We start from the raw sequence: 27,780 nt of genomic DNA, 5'->3' as shown, positions 1-27,780 counted from the left end.
AGTATGCTTAGACAAAAGAATACTAATCAAGTATACACACCTTTTTTAAAGCTTCACATTCTCATTAAACCAAAAATTATGCCAGAACTGCAAAGGTAACAATTCCTCTGAAAGATGGAGTCAACTGGAAAAAGACGGGAACACCAGCAGTCAAGAAAAGGAATCTGGCATTTCGTCACTTCAGGTATTCACTAAGGAAGAGGAAGCAGCACAGGTAAAACAACACAGAGCGTTGCTCTGACTGCGTGTATGTTAAACTCGATGTCATAGGAGCTGTGGTTTTAGTTGCTCTTCAAGGAATGGAAGGTCAATGGGCTTCTGGTTCATGGCAGGGACTAAAAAACCAAGTAGTGATCAATTATGATTTAAATAAGTAATTGCGAGCTACATGATCTTAGCTGCTGCATCGTACTGAGGCTTTTTTTTCCATATTGCCTCTTGTGGTTTTATTGTTCTGATGCTTAATTTTTGTGTAGTTTGAAGGTTGTTGTGTACATGATTAGATTCACTCCCTACTGGGATACAGGCCAAGATTTTCAAAATGATGGCTTATTTTGTGTGCCTCCATTTTTTAGGGGTCCGAACCAGAGAAATTTTAGAGTAGGGCTCCTTGAAAGGAGTGCAGAGCATGCATCTTCTAAAACTCACTTGTCTGTGTGGTGTGTCAATATAGCATAGAAAAATGAAAGAGAGAAGGATGCCATCAAAATTCTTGTTCTCTCCTCATCGTTTCAGTGTCTGATCTTTGATACGCTGAATTGAGGCAAGCAGATTCGGGCATTGCTGGGCTGGAACGCAGAACGCATACCCTGCTGTGGTCCAGGTTAAAGGAAGCAAAGCTGAGCAGTGTGACAGCACCCTGACTGCACTTTTCTTCTGTAACGTCCTAACTGCTCTAGGGCTTGTTCTAAGATCTAGATGTTGTCTTCTGCTAAGATGGTGGTGAGATCAGTGTTGACTGTCATATGTGGAATAGATGTAATAGCTACAGAATATGTATTATAATGCATGTGTGACCTATGTATTCCATCTTTCTGTCCATTGTGTGGGTGAATCTAGTTAATGTAGGGGTAGCAAGTTTAAAAGGACAGCATGAGAGCATGGGTGCTGTCAGGATAGCTGGCTTAGAGTTAACTTTTCCCTCAAATTCTTTCTTGCTAATACAGAGCAGTACTGTTTGGGCTGCAGAAGAAACTTCACTTAAAGGAAATACTGGTATTGAATTAGAAAAAAACCCACAAAACCTCCTGGAAGCATTTCTATAGGTTTTAGCTTTTTGAATGCCTATTTTTGGGACTAGATGTCAGCTGACATAGCTCCTTTAAAAATGCACTTTGGATTCAAGGAAAGAAAATAAGGAAGTGTAAGCTGTGAAGTCTTAATTGTTAGAAGTGCAACAATAGCTTAAAAACAGGCTGCAAAGCCTGCTCTCACAGCTGGAGGAAGGGATACTTCATTAGTAGTTGCAAGGAATGGGTGGCTAGGGCCTGAAAGAGGCGATAAAAAGAAGCCTTGTAACACGAGACCATTGCCAACCCCCCTTACTGAACCATTGCTGCAAGAGCCTGCATCACAGAAGCATCAATACACGATGAACTCGATGGAACAGCCCCTGACTGATATCCCTCACTGACAGTTAAGGTGCACCTGTGCTGTGCTCCAGCTCTGCTGTGGTGGGTAGTTTGGCGGGCTGGAGGTGAGCACACGTGGCTCACTAGCAGCCTGTTTTGATGCTTGCAGTTTCTGGCTGGTAAGCCGCAGATGCTGGTTGTGGTGATTGGAGAGGGCACTTGCTGAATAATCATCACACTTTAGCATTTTGTAATCTGGTAAATCCCCCAAACATCCTTGCAACTGATAGCCAAACTGCTCTGCTAGTATGACCTCGGGCGAATAAACCTAAACACTAGTTTCCTGGGGGAGGTGGCAGAGGAGATCCCTCTCCACAGAGATTTAATGTAACTGCAATTCCCCTAAATAAAATGCCCGATTTAAGCACAACTGTGTGTTTTCTGTGCCCAGCGGCTGCCTGCATGGGAGGTAAGATGACTGCAAAATCCCCCTCGTTGCTCCAGCCCCAGCTGCAGGGCCTCTGTGATCCCAGACCTCCTGGGTGCCCAGCAGTGCAGTGTCCCAGTCAGACTGTGACTGGCTGTTTATGACAGATCCAGACTACCGCAGTTTTCCAGTTATTGCTTAATGTCAGTCCTTAGGTAACTGCCAATAACCCCCAGAAGTTGGGAAAGCCTTGGGAGCAGAAGGGCTGCAGTGCTAGGGAAGTTTTGATTTCATTTGAAAGCACAAATCCATAAAATCGCTTTAGTGCAGACTCCCCGTCTCATGCCGTGCTGACGCTGTGTGAGATCCGACATTGTTCTCCATTCTTTAATCACGAGAGCTCGGGGTGGGGTGGGGTGGGGGAGGGAGGGGAAATATAAGCAACAATCTGAGCCTGATTTTTACCATCGTACGAATTTAATCCAAGTTGCCTGTGCCAATCATAATCCCTCCTTTCAGGTTTGTCCTTTCCATGTGGGTCAATGGCAACTCAATGCCTGATGGATCAAATCCAGAAACTTGCTGAGACTGTCAGTATCCCTGGCAGTGTCACATGGTGCAGATGACAGTTATTTTGACTGTGTTACATGGTAAATGTATTCTTAGGGCCAGTCTTTGCTGTGGGCATGGCATCAGTGTGGCTTCCCCCCTTCTCTACTGCTCCCCTGGGTTGCTGGTATGTTGCACTGGCAGGAAGCATTATTTATCTTCACCTTAGTTTTAACCACGTTATTGGGTTGGTTTGTTTCTTGCTTTGTTTTCCTAATCCTTCTAGGAAAGGAAAGAATAAAATGTTTTCCTTTTTACCAGTGAGCTTAGCCAGCTTCACTGGAATTGATGGGAATCTCTGCTCCAGCTGCTCTGCAGCGAATGTGTTTTCTGAAATATTTTGTTTTCTTTCAGAATGCTGCACAAAGCAGGTATAACCTTTAATAGCTACTGTTTTTTTTGCAAGGGGAATTGACAAGGTAGGCATCTTCTTGTGGCTTTTCCTACACAACGTTTTTTCACCAAGCTTATTGCCCTCTCTGGGTAGCACCAGTAATAGGAGCAGTGGAGATGCCACGTTGCTCAGATTTGATTTAGGTGGTACAAGCAATTAGCTAGTTAGAAGACCATCCTTGGTTTTTCTGTGGTTTTAAGTGAAGTAAAAATGCAAATGTAGATGTTGCTTGTGGCACTGCTGAGAAGAGTTGGTGCTGCAAAGAAGGGAGAGGAATTACATTTCCATGAGGTGATTAGGATTTTGTCTGTGCAAACAAAATGTTTAAGGAGCTACCCTTTTATATATTATATAGGAACTTGTTGAGCCTAATCATAAAAAGAGGGTGGCTGCAACCACATTCATTAATAACTTCCAGGTTGAGAATCCATTACGGTACACTTTGTAGAACATGATCAGCTGGAAAGGCAAGGATAAATGCTCTTTGTTGCAATCACTGAAAAATGGTATATCCCTGGTTTTCTTATCAAAGCCATGCTGGCATGTGGCAGGAGAGGGAACACCACTCCTCATCCTGTCCAAAGGGGCATATATTTATTTCTGTTGGCACAGCCTGAAGTCTGGCTGGACTGTCTCCCTCTGCTCAGATGTGCCTCCGGTGTGAAAGGGTGCCCTCCCTTGCATACATCCTAACCATGAATGCTAAACTGTGGTTTGATTCCACGTTTCAGCTGCTCCATACTGAAATATGTCCATCAGAATTTCCAGCTTGGTCCCAGGGAGGCCTTCCTTACGGTTTTCTAAACGATGAACAGCTGATGTTAGAAATGCTGCTAGCCATGCATCTGATCCACAGAAAATATCATGTTAAAGGAAATAATTCTGCCTTCTTTGTTCTTTTTACTCGGTTTGAGTTTAAAGTGTGTTGAGCATCCTAGCTATACCAGAAAATGTTAATTGCTGCTCTACATTATTACTGTTAATTTCCAGGAGAGACATATCCTTTCAGGACCTACTCCATAGATGAGAAAAAAAAAAAAAAAAAAAAATAAAAGCCTGCACATGAGACTGAAACTGTAGCCCATTTTTTGGGAGGCCTCTTGCTGCCGTAGGAGAGGCATGGTGGTGATGTGCTTCTTGAAACAGCAAGACTTTTACTTCCAGTGACTGAGGCATGTTCCCAGTGTACAGGGGCCCACACCCTGATTTTTTTGAGGTCAGCAACTCTGAAAACAAGTTTGTGTCCCTGCCTTTCCTTTACTGGCCTTCTTACTTCTTTTAGGCGCCAGTTGCCTTTGTGTGTCTTTTTTATGGTTATAGTTACTAAAAATGTAGCTGGTTTGGGGTCCCCATCTAAATAGTTTGACTGAGAACCTATGGTACTTGCTGTTCTCCTCCTTCTTCAAGGCTAGACCACAGTGAATGAAAACTTGCAAGCAGTTTGTTTAATACACTATTACTTTTTTTGACATTTTTTTTCTCTTCTCCTTCTCAGCATTGCAACCCGTGCAGCTTCCTTGTACTTCTTTTCTTTAAACATTTTTCAGACTAAAAAATAATGTTGCTCCTTACTTGCACTTTGACCCCTTTGAAATGAAATCAGTTGAGTTTGCCTGTACTCAGGTGTTAGGATCTTAAGAGCTGCTTCTGCTTTTTTTCTGTGTCAGAAGCACTATAGCTGATTAAAATAGATTTGATCTTTTGTCTGATCCTCTAGATCAGCAGGTTAATTTGTGATGTTTGATCTACAGCGGTATCCGAAGTTGTAAGGTATCATTGCAGTCTGCTACTTCCTTAGGAAAAAATGTAATTACACTGGGTTTAGACAGGGTTTGTAAATTACAATGACTCATATAAAATATATCTGAAGTTAGTCAGTGCAGCTAGGCTATAGATTCCCTTCAGTTCTACAAAAATGGAGAAGATAGGAAGATACAAAGTATGAATGATTCTATCACTGTCTCCAAAGCCAGGACTAAACATGATGACAAAACCACAAATAGATATCTATATCTATATGAAACCATATGCACACACACACACACAAAATATATGTATATATGCAATTTTTTACATTTTTTCCATCAGCTCTGGCCTCAGTTCATTAAGTTACTGATATGCATGCCTTATACTACATATCTACACACCTGATGGACATGAATTTGTGGTCCAAATGACAAGATTTACCCCATATAAATGCCTACAGTGTGGCAATTTAAGTTCATTCCTCTGCTGTCCTAGTGAGTGGTAGCTGCTTTAGGAAGCCCTCTAAGCTTTCCATAACCAGACGTGCCACTAGTAATCTTTCCAAAATGGGATGTCAATGGAGCTGCAGCTGGTTAAAGGGCTACACAGGGCAAAAAGTGCTATTAGTGGCTAATAAAGGCTAATTCTTTTGCAAGCAAAATTAGCTCGCTTCACTAGCTTGTTATGACTTGAAGTGTCTGGCCATTGAACTATGCATCTGGCTCATTTGTTGCTCTCAAAGAGATCACGTCCTGACTGACAGCTGTACCGGACTGGAAAAAAGTCCCCCAAATGAGTGAGAACAAGAGTACTACAGTTTGTGTGACTTTAGGACAGTAGCAATCCATGCAAACAGAGATGAACCCAACAAAGAATGCGTGTGATATATGTCGTGGCTCAGGGCACTAATTTTCCTTAAATAACTGGTTTCTAATACAGAACTTTGTTGCCCACAGATGCTGCCTCCCACTCATATTATACAGGACTACCTAAAAGACACAGATGTCCAGTAGCTGGTTACAGCAACCCTAAATAATCACTAGAAGCCTAGTTTCCAGCGCATCCCAGATCTTCTTGCGATGCTCTAAAGTGATTTAAGCTGTACTAGAGTAGCCTAAGTTCTGTGGATGTATATTTATTTTTACTCACTGATGTTTTGGGGTAAATGCCACATCACAGTGTTTTTATTATCAAGTTCCTGTTCCTGCACAACGCAGCTGTACCTATTCTAAACTCCTTCATCAAAGGGAACTATTTCCTTTTTTTTCTTAATCTCAGATCAGTTTACCAAGAGAAGTTGTCCCTGACTTCCTTAAGCTTGCCCTGTATAAAAGCTTTTTTAAAAGTCTTTCCTACATCCCTTCTTTCCTTAGCACATGCTTAGAACTGTGTGTGTGTACACATAAACACGGGCAGACACATGTGCCCATGCGTATTTTAATCATTTTCTACTTCAGTCCTGCAGCCTCGTGCGTGGTCAGACTGGCAAAGGACTAATGGAAAAGGTTACTGCCAGAGACCAGCAAGGCACACGCTTCCTTGTGTACTTTGGGTGCTTCCAAATGGTAGTAATGCCTTCTTTATTTATAAGATCATTCAAATTTCTGAACTCTGTGGTAATACCACGCAGACAAATGTGCAGTAAGGTCAAGACTGATTACCTTTTCACTCTGGTATTGTTTTTGCAGGTGATTTGAGACTCTGTGTTAATACAGGTCATCAAGAGTGAGAGGTTAGTGATGTTGCCTTTTGTGCAATTAAACCCTTGAATGTTGTTCCTGGATTGAAAGTTTATAGAAACCACATGGAAATATTGGTTTATGTTGTTAAGTAAATGCTGGGTCCCAAACTTTTTTTCATTATCAAACAGTATTGGGGTTAAAGTGGGACCTTGGTCTAATGAATGAGTGAGTTTGGCTTCTGTAGCATGCCTGTGACATTGCTTTCTTTGCACAGAGACTCCTGTGAAGTGCTGCCACCAGCATTTTGGTGGAAAGTAGAACAGGAAAGGAAAATTTCCCAAGAGAAGACCCATAGGTCCAGCTCATCACTTCAGAAATTACAAAGGAGAGAACTACTAACTGATATAGAAATATGATGCTTGAAATTGGGCTTTTGTGTCTGCATTGTTTAGTTCCTTGTGAAAGTTTTTCAGATTAGCCATGGTTGGGTACAGCCTGGCTGCCCAGCCCTGTGAGAATCTGAGAGTGTAATGTAGTGTAAATGCTCTTTGCTTAGTGAGGATCTCAGGAAATCATACAAGATAAAAATCCTAGTATTTTCTTTGCACACTAAAAGGATTTTTTCTCATACAGAACAAAGGTAAAGGCTTTTTGATCCAGTGGTAGACATAAAGAAAGACTCTAAGAATTGTGTAGAGGGAAGTCTGATTTATGGTGTTTAGTAAATTATAACTTTGCATATTGAAAAGATAATGAGAAATTACAGAAAAGAGATCTTGTAACAACCAGAGATGTAGAGAGAATCGGAGCTAACACTGGGCCCAGAACAAAGCTAGGCAGCCAGGAAAGCATTTGTGGAGATAAATTGCTTGCCAGGGTATGCAGCGGTTGGTGCTGAAGAGCCCCACTCTGTTTACACACTGCTACAGTTAAAACAGCAGAATAATGTCAACACTGCTGGCCATGGTCAGGCTGCAGGTGGCAGCCACTTCTCTGAATCTCAAGTGTAGAAGTATTAGTACCATGTAGTACCAGCAAAGACTGGTAGAAAACTTCTAAAGATATCCTGACCTGACCAAAAAGTCCAAATAGTCTGTTTCCTGCTGGATCAGAGAGTTTCTTTGTAAGGAAGGAAAATAGTACTGAAATAATGTAGGATGTGACATCTTCCTGCTCCCATTAGGTTTTACCATCATCCTTCCTCTCGGTTTGTGCCCCCTAGTAGAATAAATTGCAGTTTTGAGTCCCATACAGGGAGTGATAGGCTGGGATCCTTTTCATCTTTTTCTCATTATGGGCTACGCTGTGGCCAGTGTTGTTACATTTCCCTCTTCTTTGCCTGCTGAAGAAATTCAGCACTATATGAATATTCTAGATTCTGTACCACCATGGTTTCTGTTCTTCTTGGTACGCTCTTATCAAAGGCGAAAGTGCTGCTCCAACCTTTTTTTGCTTCCACAATCTCCCTGGTTTCTCCTGCTGTAACTACATCTGAAGTTTTTCCCCCTACTTTTCTGTCTTTAGTCTGTAAGCTGGTTTTGCGCAAAAATAACACCATGCTACAGCAACAGCCAGCAGTGGTGCCGTTGCCCCAGTGCTAAGCTGGTAATGCAGACAGTGCTGAAGCATTTCTAGTTTTGTGCTTTGAACTCCTTGTCAGAGCTGGTTTCCTGATTTGTCTCGTTAGCACTAATTTGTTTTGTACTCTGAGTGCAATTGCTCTGTTGGTAAGAGTTACAGCAACGAGACCTCGGCTTTTCTCTAGCGTAGGCAACACAGCAGTGGTGACCGCCTCTCCCTGGTTTTTCCTTGGCAAACTTCCCAGAAAGATGTGTACTTACTTGTAATTTGCGCTCTGTGGTCAGCAGCAATACCTCAGCTTTTAGTATCTCAACAGCATCTCTGTGTTTAACTCTATGTGTCTAAGGCTTCACCTGCTCTCTAACTCTGTATTACAAGTCAGTTGAATACATCAGCAGGAATGATTGCGTTTATTGTATTTACAGATAATAGCCCTTTCATTTGCTGCTTTATCTGCTTGTTGTGACTTCAAAAGAAAACAAACAAACAAAAATCCCCCACCACTTTCTCTTGGAAAAACAATATCACTTTCTGGGGAAGGCTTCCTCTGCACATCTAGTATATCATATTAAACCTGTTACTGAGTTTAAGGCAGAGAAGCAATTCTCTGTCAAAATGCTTCAAAAGAAACCACGAAATGAGCATGCCATAAATCCAGGAGCAGCACAAGAGTGGGAATACAAAACCTGCAACATGTAATACGAGTCTTTTAGTCTAACCTCCCTTGTTTCCACCCTGGTGCTAAATATACTGCTGACGTCCTTGCAAGAAAACAAATGCTTGGAGCTTGGACATCAGTGTTTTCGGAAGGGCAATGGGTACTGTTAGTTTAGGGTTAGTTTCATTTCTGCAGATTTCCTAGATGATACATGGCAAAGAGAGGCCAAATTCTTGTAATTGTGTTTGTGACTGTGGTGGTGAAGTTTAGCAAATATCAGCTCATCTTAAATAAATGTTTAATTTAAAATGTAGCATTTCAGTTTAAAAATATATTTTAAATATAAATAGAGCAGACAACTTTCAATCCTGGTACCTACCATGCTCTCCAGGAACTCCTATTCTGGATTAAGAAAAGTAAAATTTGCATTTGAAGTGCATTAATAACTGTTGAAAGATAAGAAAGTTATTTCAAAATGTTTAACTTGCCTGCAGCATTTGCATCAGATAAGTCAGCAGTACTTTGTTAGCCACTGTTGTATTGTATTTTATGCAGGAAATGGATGGCCATCCCTGTGTGTCCTCGAATGAGCCTTTCCCTACTCTTGGTCAGGTGGGAGTTTGCTATTTCTTACCTTTAACCTCAGGGAATGTAAGGAAAAGTGATATTGTTGAAAAAACCCCAACAGATTCAGGTTAACTTGAAATTAAATTAAAAACTCAACTCAAATATTTATTTTTTTTTGTGTGTAAAAATGGTATGCCAATTTTGAAACATAATTATCCAGCTTTTCCAGATTTTATGTCTTTCGTCCATCAACACCTTTCCTGTCCAGTTTTGCAATCATGCTTGGTCATTCCCAAACTGAATTTTCGGGGTTGTGTGATTTGCCACTTTGTACTCTTAGCACTGTTGATGGAGAACAGAAAGCTCTTCCAGTGTTGTAAATGACACCTCTTCAAGATTTTGCAGCTTTTTCAGAGATACCCTGCATTGCTGACAGCAAGTCTTGTTTGGAACTTTTAGATGTAACTGCTTTCTTTTGTAATAGGTGACTAGGAATGGTTTCTTTTAAAAACATTGATATAGCTTTGCAGAAAGCTTTTCAAGATCTTTTTCAGAATCTCTGTTGCTATTCAATGAACAGTTCAAGTCTCTTTTCATAGCTTTTATCTCAGAATTTTCTACTTACTCCATTATTAAATGAAGTGTTGAATGGGTTTTAAAATATTAAATGTTGGATACAAGTTGCTTACGAAATCAGAGGCAGGTTTTGTTAACGTGATTTATTTCAGTGTGTTTTGTATAAACAGTTTCACTAAATAACTATGAGTGTCTCGCAGATGAGTAATAATACTTTTTATAGCTTTTTTTTTTTTTTTTTTAAATAAGACTTAATGTGCTGCATCCACACAATGCATGTGGATTCCCAACATCTGAATCTGGTGCAAATCACAGGGTTAAGGCCTGGCATGTGCCATTTGTCAGGCACGACAGGTCATGGATTGTGTGTGGGAGCACCCACATCAGGTTGTACCTCACTGTGCCCCTTCCTCTCCAGGGGCACAGCCTCAAGCAGCAGCAGAAGGACCATGGCATCAACTTTCCAGTGCAGCATCATTCTCTCTGGCCTCTGTGGGGGACAGTTGCCCCTGTTCAGGGATCTCCCAGAGGTTATTGCTGCTAAGGGGGTTACAGAGCTGTGGACTAGCTGTGCCTGGTGGGGTGTGGGATCCCAGCTTCAGAGTGAGGAGGTAATGCTGCCCCAGAGATGCATGAGAGCAGCATCGCTGTGGTGCATATTAGGGGGAGGCAATTAGAAGTGTAAATCTTTCATGTGTGAGACCAGGTAGGCTCTATAAAGTTTGGGAAGTGCTGCTTTTTGCTGATTTTTCCATTCTAGGCCCTACAGCGAGCTTACCGCTGGCTGACTCCCGAGAGTCACCTCGTGATTCTGAGTTGGAGATTTTCCATCTACAAAATCAGGGTTAAGGATCAAAGTATTCTGAGATAGTGGGATGAAAAGAACCATGGTTATTATGATCGTACTGCTTGCTGTTAATATCAGAAAGGGAGATACTATGGTCTTACATTCGGAAAGAATCAAATACTGTGAAACTAGTGGAATTGTAACAATAGCATGAGGAATGCTGGTAAAATACCAGCATGACATGGCTTGAGTTAGAAATATTATATTCTTTGCCACATGTTAGGAACCGCTAACCCCGGTGGCTACTGTAACTGATTAAGAATTGTATGGGAATCTGTTTTCAATATCTATGATTTAAAAATATCTTGGAATGTAACACTGGAAAAGAAAATATATTTCCTGAAATCTGCCTCAATGCCGTTTTGTCACTGTCTAATTTCTGGTTTTCTTCTGGGTTTTTTTTGTGTGTGGGTTTTTTTTTTTTTCAGTTATTATTTTATACATGATTTCTTCATTTTCTCAAAGAACTGACATTTATCAAAGGTCACATACTGAAAATCAGCTGTGTAGTTATGCATGCTTTATTCTTTTCAGAGAGAATGTTAAGCATTTCAGGGAGAAAAATCTATTTATATTCCTGATTTCTGTAATATAAAATAGTAAGGAAACTTGAAATGTTTTCCGTGTGCTTCTGTCATGTCTATTGATTATTTAATTTCCCCCCTTAAATATTTGAGCAGTACAGCTGAAAGGATCTGATGAAACACATTAGGTTTTTTACAGTTCCAGTGGTCTCTACTTAAAGTGCGTTAAACCCTTAAACTCAGCCTAATTAAGCTGGAACGGATGCTTTAAAATAAGAATTATCTTCCATTATGTAATAAGGAAAGGAAAACGGTAGAGCTACAAGTATCGTCATGGCCATGTTTCTTCATAAACAACTGAAACAGCGTTAACTCACTAAAATAATTTCTGCTCTGTGGACTTGAAAGCTCAAAGAAAAGACTTTCCCATGCCACAGAGAAGAACAGGATATCAGCAGTTTTGAGTCCAATTTCTAGCACTGACACAGATTTCTTCTGTGGCTTAGAAGAAATTATTTCTTCCTTGTATGTTTTAGCTTACTCTCAGCTATATAAAACCTCTGAGGTGTGTGTGCTTGCAAAATGCTTTAAAGCAGTGAGGTGAAATTTAAAAAATTCTTTAAAAAAAGTTTCTTTGAGGCCTCAGCCTGCTTCTGCAGTTGTCAGTGGAAGTTTTACCATAGACTTAAATGGTCAGAGATAGATTTAGACTTTGTTCTCCTGAGCTGTACTAGGAAGTATTCAGACAATTTATTTAGTTGGCCCGATTCTTCTCCTTTAATCCACCTAAAATCACACCTTCCATCATCCTCAAAGCCGTATAAAAAAAGCAGCTCATGCCTGAAATGTCACCACATTTCACTGGTTTAGTCTGCAGGTGGCAAGGGCCAGTGCCCCTGAACCTCAAAAAGCACTGATGGCATTCCCTTTGTTTAATAAGGGATTCTGACTTTAAAACCCTCCCTTCCCTTAAATGTGATATGGAAGCAGGAGCAAGTGCTGTTCAGATACCAGGCCATAGGCTATCAGTGACTCGGTAGGACCAGAGGACTGGCTATCCCAGCTCAAGAGCACTGTAAGCCTCCCAGTAAGGTGCTCTGGTCAGTAAATGTGGAACAGCGTGGTGCACTAGCACCCATGTCTGCTGCTGGATAGGACCTGACAGGTTCAGCACCTGCATATCTGTCTATGGACCATATCTCCTCCTACTAATTGATCCTGGATCTCCCATACATCTGTTGGCTTCCTAAGGTGTGTAGGAGGTACCTTGTTGTTTTGGAAGGATCAGGTGGGTAGCTTGTACAGCCAGAGGGTTGGCCACATCTATGCAGATAGTCTCCAGTCGTTTCCTCAAGGTCACTGTGCTCAACTTTTGTTTCTGATGAACTCCAGTGAGCTCGCTCCAGCCTGTGCTTCAGTTTTCTGCTATGGGCTGAAGCAGATAGGACCTGAATGATAACAGGTATCAGCAGCAACCCAAGAGCATGAGGTCTCATGCTGCCTTGCTAGCTGTCCTAATGGCCTTGCAAACATTTTGTGTAGGAAAGATTTCAAAGTGGCGTTCCTCTAGCCTACACACCAATGGGGAATGGTTCTACCAGAGAGCAGGCTTGTCTGTCTACTTCTATCAAAGACTGCAGTTGCAGGCTTCAGATAGCAAACTAGGTATATGGCATCCTATGGCAAGCCAGTGGAAGATGCAAATCTAAATGCAAAAACAGGTATTGCAGCAACGCAGAACTTTTCTCAATGTCAGATTGAATCTAGTGGCTCTTCAACCTGAAAGCAATGCTGACAAATGGTTTGTATAGTTGTAATGCTTACCAGCAAATGATTCAGCAGGCAGATGGAGGCACAACAGATTCATATAGTCTCAAGAAAACTTTCAAGTGCAGTGTTCTGATTTGGGGAATTTTGTCCTCAGTGTCAGGAAAACAGTATTCCTAGGTGGACTTGGTTGCTTAAAAGCTGTGTGATTTTAATAAGGTTTTGGACATCAGAACTTCAAAAGCTGAAATGATGTAAGGTGCTGGAATAACTATGTATATAGAGTTTTGTCTTTGTGGCTTTAGAGAATCACTCAAGACTTCTTTTACTTAAAAAAGGAACCACATTTCCCATGTCCTAAAAGCAACAGCCTTATAGTAAAAAGAAGGATTTGGTAATCCTCAGCTTGATGGTAGGGATCAGTGAGATGCAGAAGTAAGTGTTCCTTGTACACACTGATCCAGATGCACATGCAGGGGTTAATGGGTTCGCAGCTCTAAGGAGATGGTATAATGGCGAAAAGGTACCTGGCAAACAAGGTCAGCTCTGAGGCTATTGTGAGCTTTCTACTCAGAGATCATAACACTCCTACTCTAAACCAACTTATTTCATTGTCACTACAAGTGATGAATGGCCAGATAAAGCAGTTCTTTTATAATTGGAATTGGCTGAGTTACTTTTCATGGTTGGAACTGAACTAGAGAAATGGTCAAAAATATTTGAATGGTCTTGGCACATTTGGTACTGTGTAACTACTGACAAAATGTAAATGATTACATGGTAACTAGAAAGATGCATGCCAGGTTAGTAGTGTGAGAATACCGTGGTAAATTAGATTAATGACTGCATGGAGCACACACTGGTACAGCTCCCGTTAGTCATATGAGCATGTTTGATGAGAATGAGATGTGTTCGGAAGCTTGAGCAAACAGTCTGAACCAAGTGCTCATCCTGTTAATAGAAAAGACTCCCAGAGTCATACCATTGTGATCTGTCTTTCTGTTTGTGTTCACACACCCTGTTATCTGATCCATGAAGCTGCAATGACCAGTCAGGGCACTTGCAGTCAGTTGTCCAAAGGCACTTAGGGCAAATAGGTGTTTAGTGAAATGCCATAAGTTATCAGATACTTAGTATTTTTGATTTAATTCTGATTTTGTGAAAATCCAACCTAGAGCTAGGTCCACCAAAGAACTTCTTTGCTCTGATGCACCTAATGAAATTTGTCTACAAATGTACTAAGGCCTGGTCACCATAGGAGGGAATGCACAAAACTCTGCACATACAGAGGAAAAACCTGCTAGCCGGTAGGAACTGTTTGGAAGAAAGATAGGACTTAGTTTACTTCACCTTTCTCTTAATTCAGGGTGCAGTTCAACCTCCTTCCGCCCAGGGTCCTCAGCCATGGACTGTTGTTGGGTGATGCAGCCTGGCATTGCATGCCTAACATAATCTTTTGTAGTTTCCCAATGTACAAGCAGCTCCCCAAAACTCTTTAGCCAGTTTTAGGCCCTTCTTCAGCTCCTAAAAGTGTTTCCTTTTCAGCAGTTTTTCAAAGTGCTAATTTGCAGCCCTCTGCTCCTTTTCTCTTACTGTCTTTACTCTCTCTAAAATAAGTCTCCTTCCCTGACCCTACTTAACTGTCTTGTAGTGGTTACAGAGACACCAGCCTCATAACTCAGTGGGATTAACACTGATACTGATCTACTATTTTATTTCTTTGCTGATTAGAATTAGTCTTTCTGATTGTTGTCTCAGTGTCATTCTTTCTGCAGCACTAACATGTTTTTATTTCTACAAACTTTTATATTTTCTAGCCTGCTGAAATGTCCATATAGTCAGCTAGTGTAACCATTTATACAACATAATCCATGGAAATATACATAATGAGAAGGGAAAACTTTAGTCTTGTTTATGGTCATTTATGGTCATGTGCTGAAGTACTGTAACTGGTTTTAGACATTTTGTTTAAAAAAAGTTGGCTAAATCTTGAGCTATGTAAGAAGAGTGATGGTAGGCTTGCAAAGTAAGACCCATGGTATGATGCTGAGAGAATTAATCATGTTAATTCCAGAAAGTTTAAAGTTACCTGTTATTGCCCACAATAGAAAGGAAATGAAAAAGAGATTATATTTGATTATTCTTATTATTTAACAAGAAAGAAAGAAAGAAAGAAAGAAAGTAGCCCTAAGCATTGTGAGGGGAAAATCAGAATTATATATCAGGGAAAAGTTTATAAACAGAAGGACTCATAGCCAAGGATACCGGCTGCCAAATGAAGCTTTGGAATCAGCAACACCGAAGATATTCAGGGCTCAGATAGACGTCCATCTATCAAAAAAGGATAAAGAAATCAGCCCAGCCACAATGTAGATACAATCCAACAGAGTTCCCTGCCAAATTTCTACCCCAAATAGTGTATGATTTAGTTGGAATGGAAAAGAAAAGCAGTTTGGCTTGCTAGATCTTTCACTGATACAATCTTAAAAGCACAAATTCTTCTGTCTTTAAAAAAAATATGTTGCTAGTAACTATTTTTAAAGTTTTATTTCTTGTAACTGGAGTGTGTAGGCTTTGCTGTAGTTTCAGATACATTGATCCTAGCTTAGGATGTTATTATATTTTCTTGAAATTAAAAAAAATATCTATTTAGAATAAAACCACAGCTCTTAAAATGAAAAATGTTTTCATGACATCTTTACAATAGCAATTTTCTGGATGTTGTCACATCACTTATATCAAGCCCGAGGAAAAACCATCAGGAAGATAGTTGTTTTTCCATGCTTAATTAGAGGTATGAAGGATGGTAAGGATGGAGGGTTAGGATGGTTATAATGGTAAGGTTAGCTTTTTACCTCTCTGTCACAGCTTCAAATACAGGCCAAGAGGGATATTACTCATTCATTACTTCCAAGTTACTGCTCAGATGGGTGGTAATGCCCCTGGTTGTAGTAGGTAGGTAGGTAACACTCATACAGGTACAGCGTTCAAGACTGAATTGAGCTGGCAGGCTAAGACTACTAGTCATCAAGAACTGGGGTTTTTAATGGTATCTAGGCCTTTGATACTCACATAGTTGCCTATTGCAATTTTAAGAAGGAGCACTCACCTTGAGGTGAAGTAAGTAAAGTTAAGGTACCTAAGTTCTTTACAGAAAGCCAAGTATACGTTTATCTGTAGCACTGAACACCTTTAAAATTACAGCCTACCACCTAGCAACAAATTTTCAATGAAGCTCTGATTCACCGCTTTTCAGTGCAGCCTCAATAAGCCTCTGATTTCCCCATTGTTTATACCAGCACATACTGTAAAAGAGAAGATGGATGACAGTTCATCAGCTTTCAAATTCACTGTTGCAAGTGTAGTTTCTTTTCATGGCAATGTCTTCCAAAGCATCGGTTATATCAGAGATAGCAGGCTAGAGCAGAGATGAAGTAGATAATAGTTTTAAAAAGGCTGTTTCAGAAATAGAATTAGCCATAAATAACAAATGAATCTTCAAACTAATTGAATACTGATTTTCTGCAGAAAAGTAACACATAGAATTTAATATTTGCAAGCACAGTACCATCCATACCTTGCACTCCCTAATTTATACTGTAAAAATTAGTGCTAGTTTCTAAGAAATGCTGTAGAGTAGATCAAGGCTAATTATTTGCAAAAGTAAGTCTGCCACGTTGTCACTCTGCAATATGAAAATGTGTCACATGATGGAAGGGAAGTGTGAATATCTGCTATCTGATGTATACAATTGAAAAGGGAAAACACAGAGTGAAATCATCAAGCCACATTAGCCAAAGTGAACAGATAAGAAAGGGTATAACACTGGAATTGTAAACAATTAAACAGAGATTACATCTCTGTGTGGAACTGTGCATGCTTTTTAGATGTGAAAACTAAAATATTGATAGTAGAAGATAAAAAAAATCTAGCACTGTTTATCACAGAAAATGTTCAAAATGCTGTATGGATGGGGCAATAATTGTTCTGTGTATAAAAAAAATGTCATTTTGTGTGTCACTTGAAACTGGTCTCCAAACGACACAACATAAGCAGGGAAATTAACTGCCAGTGGACTCTGATTGGACTCATGTATGTATGTACATCCTGTGCCCTCCTGCCCAGCTTCTTGCCACAACTCTGACAGCGTCACCAGCTGTGTTCCACAGCTCTCGCTGCTGCCCCACCAGCCTGGCCTGGCATCCAGCACACCCTTCTCCATCACCACAGGAAACAGGTCATGCATGTGCTGTTCATCTCCTCCGTCTTCCGTTCTGAACGTTTCTGTGAAACCACATGTGCTCAAGTTTGTAAATAAGGACAGCAGATAAAATGCAAGAAAGCCTCGCCATCGGAAGATCTTGCTTGTTGAATGTGGCAGTCTCTATTTTCCTCGTTCCTTCCCCCTCCACCATCAAGAGAAACCACAGTGACAGGAAGAATGCACCATTTCCTCTCAAAGAGACTCGTTACTCTCTCAGTAGCTCACGTTTACCCAGATTTTGCTCTTTCAGTGTTGATGCACTTTCAGCTGCACAAAATATGAGCCTTACCTGTACATTTTAAATTGCTTAAATAGGACATTTTAGTAGAGGAAACAGTCAAATCAGGTTACCACATAATGGGAGCTTTTATAGTTGACCATTCAGGCAGTGCTGCTGACTGCTGAGCTAGCTCTTAGTAAGAATGTGCAAGTTGTGCTATTTTTACTTGCTACTTGTCTAGCACTGGACTTGTTTGGAATAATTAATTTATTCTTGCATATACAGGTATATATCTAGCAACGAGAATTTAGAGGAATTTTCTGAGGCTAATAGAATTCTCACAAGACTTCCATTGAGGAGGGAGAGAGAAAACCTTGCTGAAAGCAGCTTTAAATGAACTTTAGAAAAAAGGTCCAAATACATTTACATTCTCCTCAAAATACTCATGTTTTTGCCTGTCATTACCCTTGTCATGCCACTTCATAACTTCTTGTTACCTTTTTACATTTTACCCACTCATCTAGTTCAGTGGGTTTTATTCCCTGGTTTTCAGCCACTGCCCTCTCCCAGTTTTCACTCTTTCCAGCTTGCACACAGACACCATCTGGCTTTACCCCCAGGGTTTCCTAGACAAGGGCAATCTAGTTAGCCTTGTGAAATCCAAACGCCAGGCAAAACAAAAACTGTATAAAACCTCCGCAAGACAGGATTTCTCAGTTCTGTGTGAGAGGCATCTACTTTGCCCATAGCTACTGTCAGAACAGAAATCACATCTTGGGCACTAAGTTATCTTCTCATCCAACCTACTCTTTTCCCCAAACTTTTCCTTTCAATTTACTGGAGTTGCTACAAGTCTGTTCCAGTCAAGAGAAAGTTTGACCAGTGTATGTGTGTAATTACAGAGCTTCAGAGCAGAACATCATGTAAGAAACTGTCTATAAAAATGCTTGGAATAAAGTAGATTGAGAACAGATTTACTAAAGAAATTAGGAAGTCATTCCAGTGCTCTTTTCTGTTCTAAATAACATAGTGCAAATAGATCTCTGAGGCAAGATTCTGGACAAAGACATTCCTTTGAAAAGAGACCACAAGATTCCTGGTTGTCTTAATGGAGAAAACAGAAAGAATTGGTCTCGGTCTGGGACTCTGAAAATGCTGATCCTTTTGAACAATGTGGACAAGTACAGGATACTGTCCAATATATTCATCCTTGAGCAGAAATAACCCAAATTTCTGTTTGCTCTGACTGTCTCACAGGATCTGGAAAAAAAACCCAAACCAACCACCAAACAAAGAACCCCTCCCTTTCTTTTTTATGTTTGCTAGTTTCCAAAGTTTTGAAGGGAATTTATTGGGCAAGACATTTTGAGCTGTATATCTGATTTTCCCTGAGAAATTATGATCTAGTCGCACAGTTCAGCAGTTTGGAGCCAGATAGTCTTTTATTTCAGGCTTTGGGAATTTAAAATCACTAAGGAACTGCATATCTACACAGGTGCAACATACCACCCTAGTGCTGGCCACAGAGTGAGGACTGAGGTGAGTTCTCCACAAAAACACAACTATCCGAATTTCTAAATTATAAAGACTTGCTTTTTATTTTTCTTTGTTTGCTGTATTTGTTGTGTCTCCCGACTTAACAGTTACTCCTGTGTGTCTTCACAAGAAGAATGCCTACTATGGTCCTGGTCTAAGAGCTCAGTGAAATGAAGAAGATGAGCAAGTTTTCTACTGTTGTACACCATGGAAAGGTAAAAATATAATCAGCTGCTTTCTCTGCTTGGCAGTCACAAGATTGGAAAGGAGGGTGTATGTAACAATAGTTGGGGACCAGTGATACAAATAATAACTTTCAACCTTATTAAATGCCCTGTGAAAAGCAGCATCTATTGCTGTCTGCTCTCAATGTGACTGAGGTTGCGTGACTTTTAGAGGATAAAAGACAGTCAGGTAAGAAGTAGGTGGCCTATTAGATGCACTGTCTTTGCTTTGCAGCGTTCCATAGTGAAAACCACAATTTCACTTTGGTTTAATGAGCATGCCCTGATGACATTGATAGGTTTGCATTTAGACACGATCAGAAGAGTAGTATACTGGCTAATGTTAGGAGGGAGTAGTGTCTGATATTAGAATTTTTCAGTCTAGAACTGGGTTTTTATTGATTTTTGAGCTTCTAAAATGGTGGCCTTTTCAGTCAATGCTGTTCGGAGAAAAGTCTCGCTAGCTGAAATTTTTATGTGAGTTAAAAAATTCAGTTATTTATGAAAACTCTTAAAAGGATGACTTTTAAAGGATGAGAGATGTAAATCAGCAGTCTGTGCTTTTAATCACAGTGGATGCACAGGTTCCTTTTGAGTCCTATCGGAGAAGTTTGGTGCTGGAGACCACAACATGTTTGAATTAATGTTGATGTTCATTTTGAACTTTTCCAAGGTATCCAAGATGTGGCTAATAATAGTAGCAGGTGTTGTCTGTTTCTCTCAGCATGTGGCAAGAAAGTAGCGTGGTCACACAGCTATGCATTATTTACATGGTGTCAACATGTCAGCAGGTAGGATGGCAGAGAGCCAGATTAAATCACTTCTGATTGTAAATACAGGACACTGAACAATAATGCTGTGTCACACTTGATGACACTGGAATCTGGCAAATCAGCAATAGCTCAATGTATCAGGCTTATTTGAATGGCTTCCGTGCCACCCTGAATAATGAAGGAATCAAAATCAAGAGTCAAGAAAACTGTGTAAGTTGGCTTCCTCCTGCCCCGCCGAAGAAGAAGATTTTATCCAGTAAAGAGACACTCTTTGATTGCTTAATACGAAGATGCATGGGTCTCTTGCCCTCGTGCAGGAGTAGTGTCTGCTCCTGAGAATGGGCAACCACCCTACAGTGCATCTGTTTGCCATTTATCTTTGTTGTCTCTGTAAGTGGTAAATCTGTTTGGTACGATGACTTTCTTTCATTCATTTTTTGCAGAAGCTAGCACAATCTCAATTGGTAAGTGTATTTGTAAGAGGCGGTCACATTATTTAGAATAGGTGTTTTAAGGGTTTGAGGTGCCTCAAGAAAATCTAGGAGTGCTGTTCTCAGCCATTGCTGCTTCTGCACCGGTTCTGATTTCTGTATCGCTCTTAGAGCTGGTTCACCTTTCCAGCTGGTAGAAAACTAGCTCAGCAAAATAAAACCATGAATAGTTTTCTGTTGGTTTAGTAATCCAGTTGGGTTCACTGAGGAGCCACATGAAAATCAAAGTGGAAGGGAAGGAATGGGCCTGCATGCCAGGGAAGGAAGGATGCAGGGAGAAGTGGAGGGAGCAGGACTGTTAGATGAATTCAGACATACTGTGAAACCTCACCCTAGAATGGTTAATGCACAGGGAAGGAGCTGTCAGAAGGTTAAAAGAAGCATCCAAAATACTGGGATTCATTTTACCTTGTCACCATAATACCCTTTTTATGAAACTAGAGCTATGTATGCTCATAAAAAACTTTTGCTTTTTTTATTTTAAAGGATAATGCAACCATTGGAGTCTGTGCGCAGTTCTTTCAAGTTAAATGCTTAGTTCAACATTCCACTTCCATTTCCTGGTAGAAAATGTTTTATATGAAAGCAACTTTAACCTTTCAGAAGGGTTCATTTACTGTTACGTTTCGTATCAGCTTTCCAAAAAATGCAGTCTGCGTTTGGCGTATTATAGGTTCTGGTTTTAATATTGGTTCAGAAAAAAAAGTCATATGCCATAAGTCAGAAATAAAATATTGTGCCAGAATTCTCTCTGTACATGAGTACACTCTGTGAGCAAGTGGTTTAAAGTAAGTTTGATCACTTAAAGCCAAGACTTGGGCTCAATCTATCTATGAACCAGCTGGTAACAAATAACACATTCAACTCTCAGTCACAGGAAACTGTTAGGTTGCCTTTTTATAGACAACTACAGCCCTACAGCTCCTGAAGCGCAAGGGAATATCATATGGACTTGGAAAGTGTTGAACACCTACCATATGCACATAAAGAAGTGTAATAAAGATGAAAGGCCTGAACCGAGCTTTAATTCCTATTATTCTGCTTTTGATTTATCAGCTGCTTCTGCATTGCTCCAATTTTCTTTGGCTTAAAATTAGGTAGAAGATGCTTGAATTGCTTAGTTTGATCAAATCAGTCAAATTCAGGTTTCTCTCTCCATCAGCATAACAGATGATAAACGTAAAACTTTAAAGTACTTTGTTGCTTTCTTTTCAGCATTATTGTGTGTTCGTTTCTGAAGTGCCAACTGCTGTAACAATCCACTGCAGTGGGCAGCTCCCAGCCATGTGTCACTGTTCTGGAGGTGCTGCAGTCATGGTAAGATGGGCACTAAACCGGTAAAGCTGTATCAAAGTCACTCTGAACTAGAGCTAGGGCTGTCTTGGTTGGGTGCAGGGCCATAAAAACATGGCAGATCTGCTTTTGTGACCTTAACAGCTTCTCTGCATAGCACTGCAGTGTGCTGTAGGGTGCTTTCAGCTGTCAGGTTTGCTCAGGAGTCTCTGCACTGTGGTCCATTGCCATGTATGGATGTATTCTGGGAATTATCCTCCACAGGACTTCTGCCATCAATAAGAACCTGTTACAGGAAAAAAAGGGCCTTCAGACAGGCCTGGCCATGAGTGAGACAATAAAGGCTAATCCTCTGTGCTGCTGAGCTTCAGCTTCTAATAAAGGACTCAGAACTTGTAAGGGTAAAGCTTCAAAGTAAGTACAGATTTACAGAGGGAGGCAGATAAGAGGGCTGTAGCCCACCCATTAAGACCACCTGGTCTTAATATATGGTAGCAGAGAGCACTTCTGTGACGTACTCTTTCCATATCCTAACTCTGTTCCAGGGAGTGAGATTTCCAAGAATTCTGCTGGCGATGTACTTGTCAAGTTGGGTGCACTACAGAGGCTAAGTCTGTCAGTCATATATAATAGTTTTATCACCCTTGAACTGCAGCAGCTGAAGCTGACGGTGATGGTGAAGCAGAACCTTAGTAAAATAACATTTATGATATTTAATACCACTAATCTTTTCTGATGATGAATGCATGTCCAATGCTTTGAAGATGGAAAGGTCTGCAAAAATGCAAACTGTTATTTTATCTGGAAATGTGCTTTGTGGCATCCCAAAGAGTATTCACATTTCTTACTCCTTTTTTGTGCATGTGCAGGACTTCTCATGAATTTTCAGCAATGAGTCCGTATGGGAATAATTTCATTGTGAGAAGAAGTCTTCCATTCTATCATGAAAAAAGACTGCATGGAAATCACGGAAAGCTACAGAAGAAAGTATCAGCCATTGTTTGAAAGCACTGTGGCCTATGGAGATGGAAACCAGAATGTGGATTTGCCTCCAAATTTTATAAGCTTCTAGAAACCCAAATGATGAGAAACAAATGTGAAAAGTTCACAAAAGTAGTGGTTGCTTAAAAAAAGAAAAATTCTTGAAGCCCTGTTGCTTTTATGATGAACAGACCTGGTGGGAAGGATATTAATTATCTCAAATAGCATTGTTTAAACAGGTAGAGCTATACCCAGTATTTTTTGGTTGCCACCTAGATTAATATTACACTCCTCAGTTGCTAACAATGAAGTTATCAGACACTGGAACAAATTATTAGGAGGAAGAGCGAGCTTACCATTTCTTGAAGTCTGTAAACTGAGAGTGGATGGTATGCTTTAGCAAACAATGGAGACACAGCTGGGTGAAATTATATGGTTGTACTAAAGAGAAGGGAACATGAGATATTCTCTGTGGTCCTTGCTAGCCTTAAGAGCTATAGGTCTATGAGTTCACAAATACCATTAAAAAGAACTCCCTAGAAGTAGTGATGTCCATAGCACCAATCCGAATCCATCTCCTGAGCTGGGGTAGATTATTCCAAAATATTTTTTTAAAAAATATAGTCTCTACTACTGTTTCTACATGCTTCTGTCACTACAAGTCATCTTACTAGCATAATTTTACAATATTGGAAATCCCTTTTTGAGGACTAAGGAGATCCTTCCTCTCCCACAAAGAACTCAATGTACTTCAGCTCATGAAAGAGTGTATAAACAAGTAAGCATGCATGCTTCTGCTTTCCTACCTGATGTACTTCCATCATTAAAAACTGAAATAAGTAAGCTAGATTCACTCAGTGAAATAAAAGGCAATCCATGAAGGAAATTCTAAGATACCTTATTTTCATTATTGTAGACAATTTCTAAGCTAAACTTTAATTTTCTTCTCCTTGTAGGGTGACCTGGAACACTGTTTAAAATAAGATTTTTTTTTTTCTTATAGCAATCCTCCAGTTGAGAACAGCTAAAGCATTTTTTTCCTCCAGAATTGTGTTTTGGAGCATTGGGCACTACAGGAACTTAAATCTAGCAGGACAGCTGGAAGTCTGGGAAAGCTGTACCTGACTGAACAGCTAGACATGAAAAAACCCAGTTCTTCAATGTTGAGAAGTATTTTTCTTGCTACAAAGAAAGAAGGAATTAAGTCACTATATGGTCAAAAGAAAGGCCTTGCCATTTTGTGATGGCTCTTAAAAATCATCTGTGTAAATCTGTCGAACTGTTTCTCTGATGAAAAAACTGTAGCCTACACTATGAAGGGTTTTGAGTATATGTCTAGCATATACTGTTATCAGCAATCACTGCAATGGTCACAAAAGGTATTCCTCCAGTATGGTTAAACTGTCTCATTAATCATAAGACGTAATTACTCCTGTACCAGTATGTCTTCCATCCACAGAGGTGGGTTTGGCAGCATGGCTAGGACAGTGTAGTTGGGATATGCTAGTTAATGCTAGAAGATCTGAAAACAATCATGGCATAGATTTTCAACTATTTCAGGAAAAACATGATTTTGTGTCCAGAATGGATATGCATAATTCCAGAGGCAGATTTTTAGGTTTTAGATTGTAGTCAATGGCTAGTTACCCTTGTTTCTGTGAGTGCCAAAAACTCTCTTTGTGGCTTACTTCTTCTATATATGTATGTTGTGCCAAAATAAATAGCTCAACTGTCTGTCAGCTGGAGGGTGGTCTGCAAGACATGTTTTAGCCAAACACGGTGTGTCACTCGGGTACAATGAAGGGAGCACAACAGAAGAGAGCCCAGAGGAAATTTGACAGCTTGTCATATACAGGCATCCAGATTGCTTTATCGAGTGGTCTTTTCTGGTCTTAAGTTTCATAAATGTGTAATTTGCACTGATTGAAATAAGTTCAACTTTCTCTTGCTACTGTGTTTTGTGCTTTTGAGAAAAGATGATTGGAAAAGCTAGATGCTGAAATAAAGGAGCAGCCTCTGACTGCTTTTAGGCTTTTTAGATATATTATCCTTTAAAAAAACCCAAACCCAGTTTGTCATAACAGTTTCAGCATCAACAGGGACTAACATATCTGCCGTGCAAAGGCCATAGTAAAATATAGGTATGTATGTTTTATACTTTGATTTCATGAATCTACAAGAAAAAAATCTGGGTTGATTTGATTGAAGGAACTCCTTAGTTTTAGTCCCTTAAAGAATATCTTTGTAGGTCTCTTCTAAAAAGTATAACAATAAAGTAAAAAAGGTGGGGAGGGGAATAAGAAGTCACTAAACATTTGAAAGTGTTGAAGATCTAGACTATGTTTTCATTCATCAAGGTGGTTCTCAAAAGTAATTTTTGAGCCACGCTGCAAGGAAACTGGTAAGAGCTTGAACTGGTAATGTTCTCTTTGTGGTGTGGATATACAGGAAACAATTCTCTTGTCGCACTAGGATTCTGCTGATTTTGAAATTTTAGGCCTGGCATGAGGCTCAGTAAATATATGAGTGACTTAGCAAGCAAGCACATTTTATTTTAATGCTGACCTTTTTTTTCTTCTTTTAACCTTTTAATATAAACTAAATTAAGTTTCAACAAGGGAAGATGTTTTTAACTGCAAAACCAAGACTTTTTGTTTAAAAATGTTGAAATGGCACATTTCTAGAATTTCAAAACCTTTTTTTCCAATTTTTTTGAGGACAGGAATCTCTTCTGGGAATAACACCAGTTTTGATGAATTGTCAGTTGTGACCATCTCTTCTCTTCTCTATGAAAGCCCTGTTCTCACTCCCCACTCTAAACCCAGGCTTCCAATACTTTCCAGAAGTCTAAAGTATGATTTCCTTAGTTACCTCACTGATGCATTAGAATGAGATGTCGATTTTGGGCAGCTATCTTTATCCGCTGGTGCAAGAAGACAACAGTGAGAGTGTTGTGGTGGTCTGAATTGGGATTGTTCTCCCTCTGCACGTACTTGAGATTGTAAGTGCTCTGTGTTTTGTGTTTCTACATTTCACATACGTAGTTCCATGCCAATTATTAGTTCACAATTTGTAAACAAGTAGATATGAGTTGCATGTATGCTAGAAATGAATTTCGTTACCACACTGAGTGCTCTTTTCCATTACGTCTGTCAAGAAGGATTATTTTCCTGTAGCTAATGACCAGAGTTGTGCTGGTGGGGCAAAATCTGATGCCTTTGGTGAAGCACTATTAATGAACCCTGCTTTAAGAAGTCTGGATGGTTCTTATGCCTGGAAATGAACACTGGATTCCCCCCCCCGCCCCAACTTTTGATGGCAGTATTTGCATTACCCAAGAAATAAATTCCTTTCATGATTTGACTGAACGGACCATCTATTCTGCTAGGAGGAAGCTAAGGGAGCAGTTGCCCTGCAGCCGGGCAGCGGAGTCCCCAGTGCTGGATTGAAAGCACCAAGGGCTGGGTAAGGTCTGCACAAATACTGCCAAATCAGCCCAGAAAATGTCCTCATGTTTCTTTCTTGTGTGAGAAGAGAAATCCAAGTAGAGGTGTTCAGAGCTCTGAAAAGGAGTTGGTTCACAGGTATGTTATCAGCTAAGCAAGAAGGGGTTTCTTCCTGGCTGAAGCCAAACAGACCTTGCGCTCGGCGGGCTCTCCCCTCCCCTCCTCCAACCAGGCACTGCTGTGTAATGTCTACTGGTTTAGTGCATCTGTGTTACTTTATTTGTGAACAAAGTATTGACTTTTTTAATAGCTTTATAGCTCATAATCCTTCTGTTTGGTAATATTCTAAATGTGTCTTATCTATAAAATTGCATAATTTACTTGCCTATACTTCCATAGGCATCATTAATGAGCACAGGTTTAGAGCACCAGGGCCCTGGGGGCACCAGCAGGCCCCAGTGTTGCTGCCCGGCCCCTGCCCCCATTGGCCTAGGACCCCATGTCATCCCCCGGGGCTGTCAGCCCCTGCCCAGCTTCACCCGCAGGCCCACGGCCCAGCCTGGCCTTGGCCTGTGCCAGTCCCCAGGGAGCTGCCCCAGTGCCACCAGTGGCCCGCTGCTGGCTGGGGCGGCCGGACAGGCCCTGGCCACCCATCCCTGCCCTGGCAGACCCCTGGGGAGCCCTCCATCACTACATGTCCCCTGCTCCAGGGACCCACGGCCCCGTATGGCGCCCGGACACAGTTTGTGGTAAGCCCTCTACGCAGTGCATAGAGATACGGCCGTTGTGTCCAGGTACAGCAGATGCAGCCTTTCATAGCAACATATTTTGTGAGGCAGCATCGGCCCCCAGAAGGAAAGGACTCCTCATGGTAGAGGTGCTGTCCTTCCTTCTCAGGAATGATCCATGCTTCTGATGAAAGCAGGCATTGGAAACTGCCTTTTATTTTACCTTTGTTTTAGTGTATTCTCTCAGCGTACATGACTCCAGTGTGCTGTATGACAATAATGCAGCTGGACCAAAAATGAAGTCTTCAGTTGTCAGCTTTCTGAAATTAAGTACAGGTTTACAGCTTTTCAGGCTTGAAAATAGCTCTGCTTTTTTATTTTCAGGCTTAGCTGAGAAAGAGCTGAGATTTCCTAATGCAGATATTATCTCTGCATAATAGCTTATATCACAAGTTTTCCATCAAAACTGGTGAAGGCCTTGTGTGGGAATGTCTGGCTTCAGTGGGGTGCCAGCACTTTCTTCAGTCACAGTGGGTTCCAGCACAACCCATACTGAAGCTCAGATGCAGTTAAGGATACACTTTAAGAAATACTTCCATTTTCAGATCTTTCTTTACTCTTTCTTTTCTTTCTTTCTTTTTTTTTTTTTTTTTTTTTTAAGCAAAGTTTTGAGTTGTAACGAAGTCTGAGGTCCATCTGGTGACCGATTAACACTGTCTCTGGAATCAAGATGTCTTCATTGCTAGACAGATGAAGGGAAATACATTTTCTCAATTGCAGTGTGTTTGTATATTCTGCATGTTACCAGGAGCACTCTTCTGAGCTGGAGGAATTAAGTGGTCTCTGCAAAGCATCAGCACCTCCCTGTAGTCCCA

The 27,780-nt window shown here is 40.5% G+C and overlaps 1 long non-coding RNA gene across 1 annotated transcript; it reads left to right on the top strand.

The window, feature by feature from the left end:
• Window positions 1-25,977, top strand: LOC130157779 (uncharacterized). The gene is made up of 6 exons (XR_008825035.1): window positions 1-214; window positions 9,224-9,280; window positions 18,929-18,972; window positions 19,077-19,184; window positions 21,673-21,774; window positions 22,620-25,977. It is a non-coding gene; the product is annotated as an uncharacterized LOC130157779 (long non-coding RNA).
• Window positions 25,978-27,780: the final 1,803 nt, after the last annotated feature.

The sequence above is a fragment of the Falco biarmicus genome, chromosome 12 (assembly GCF_023638135.1).
Source record: "Falco biarmicus isolate bFalBia1 chromosome 12, bFalBia1.pri, whole genome shotgun sequence".
NCBI lineage: Eukaryota > Metazoa > Chordata > Aves > Falconiformes > Falconidae > Falco > Falco biarmicus.
This window is presented reverse-complemented; position numbering and strand designations above follow the sequence as displayed.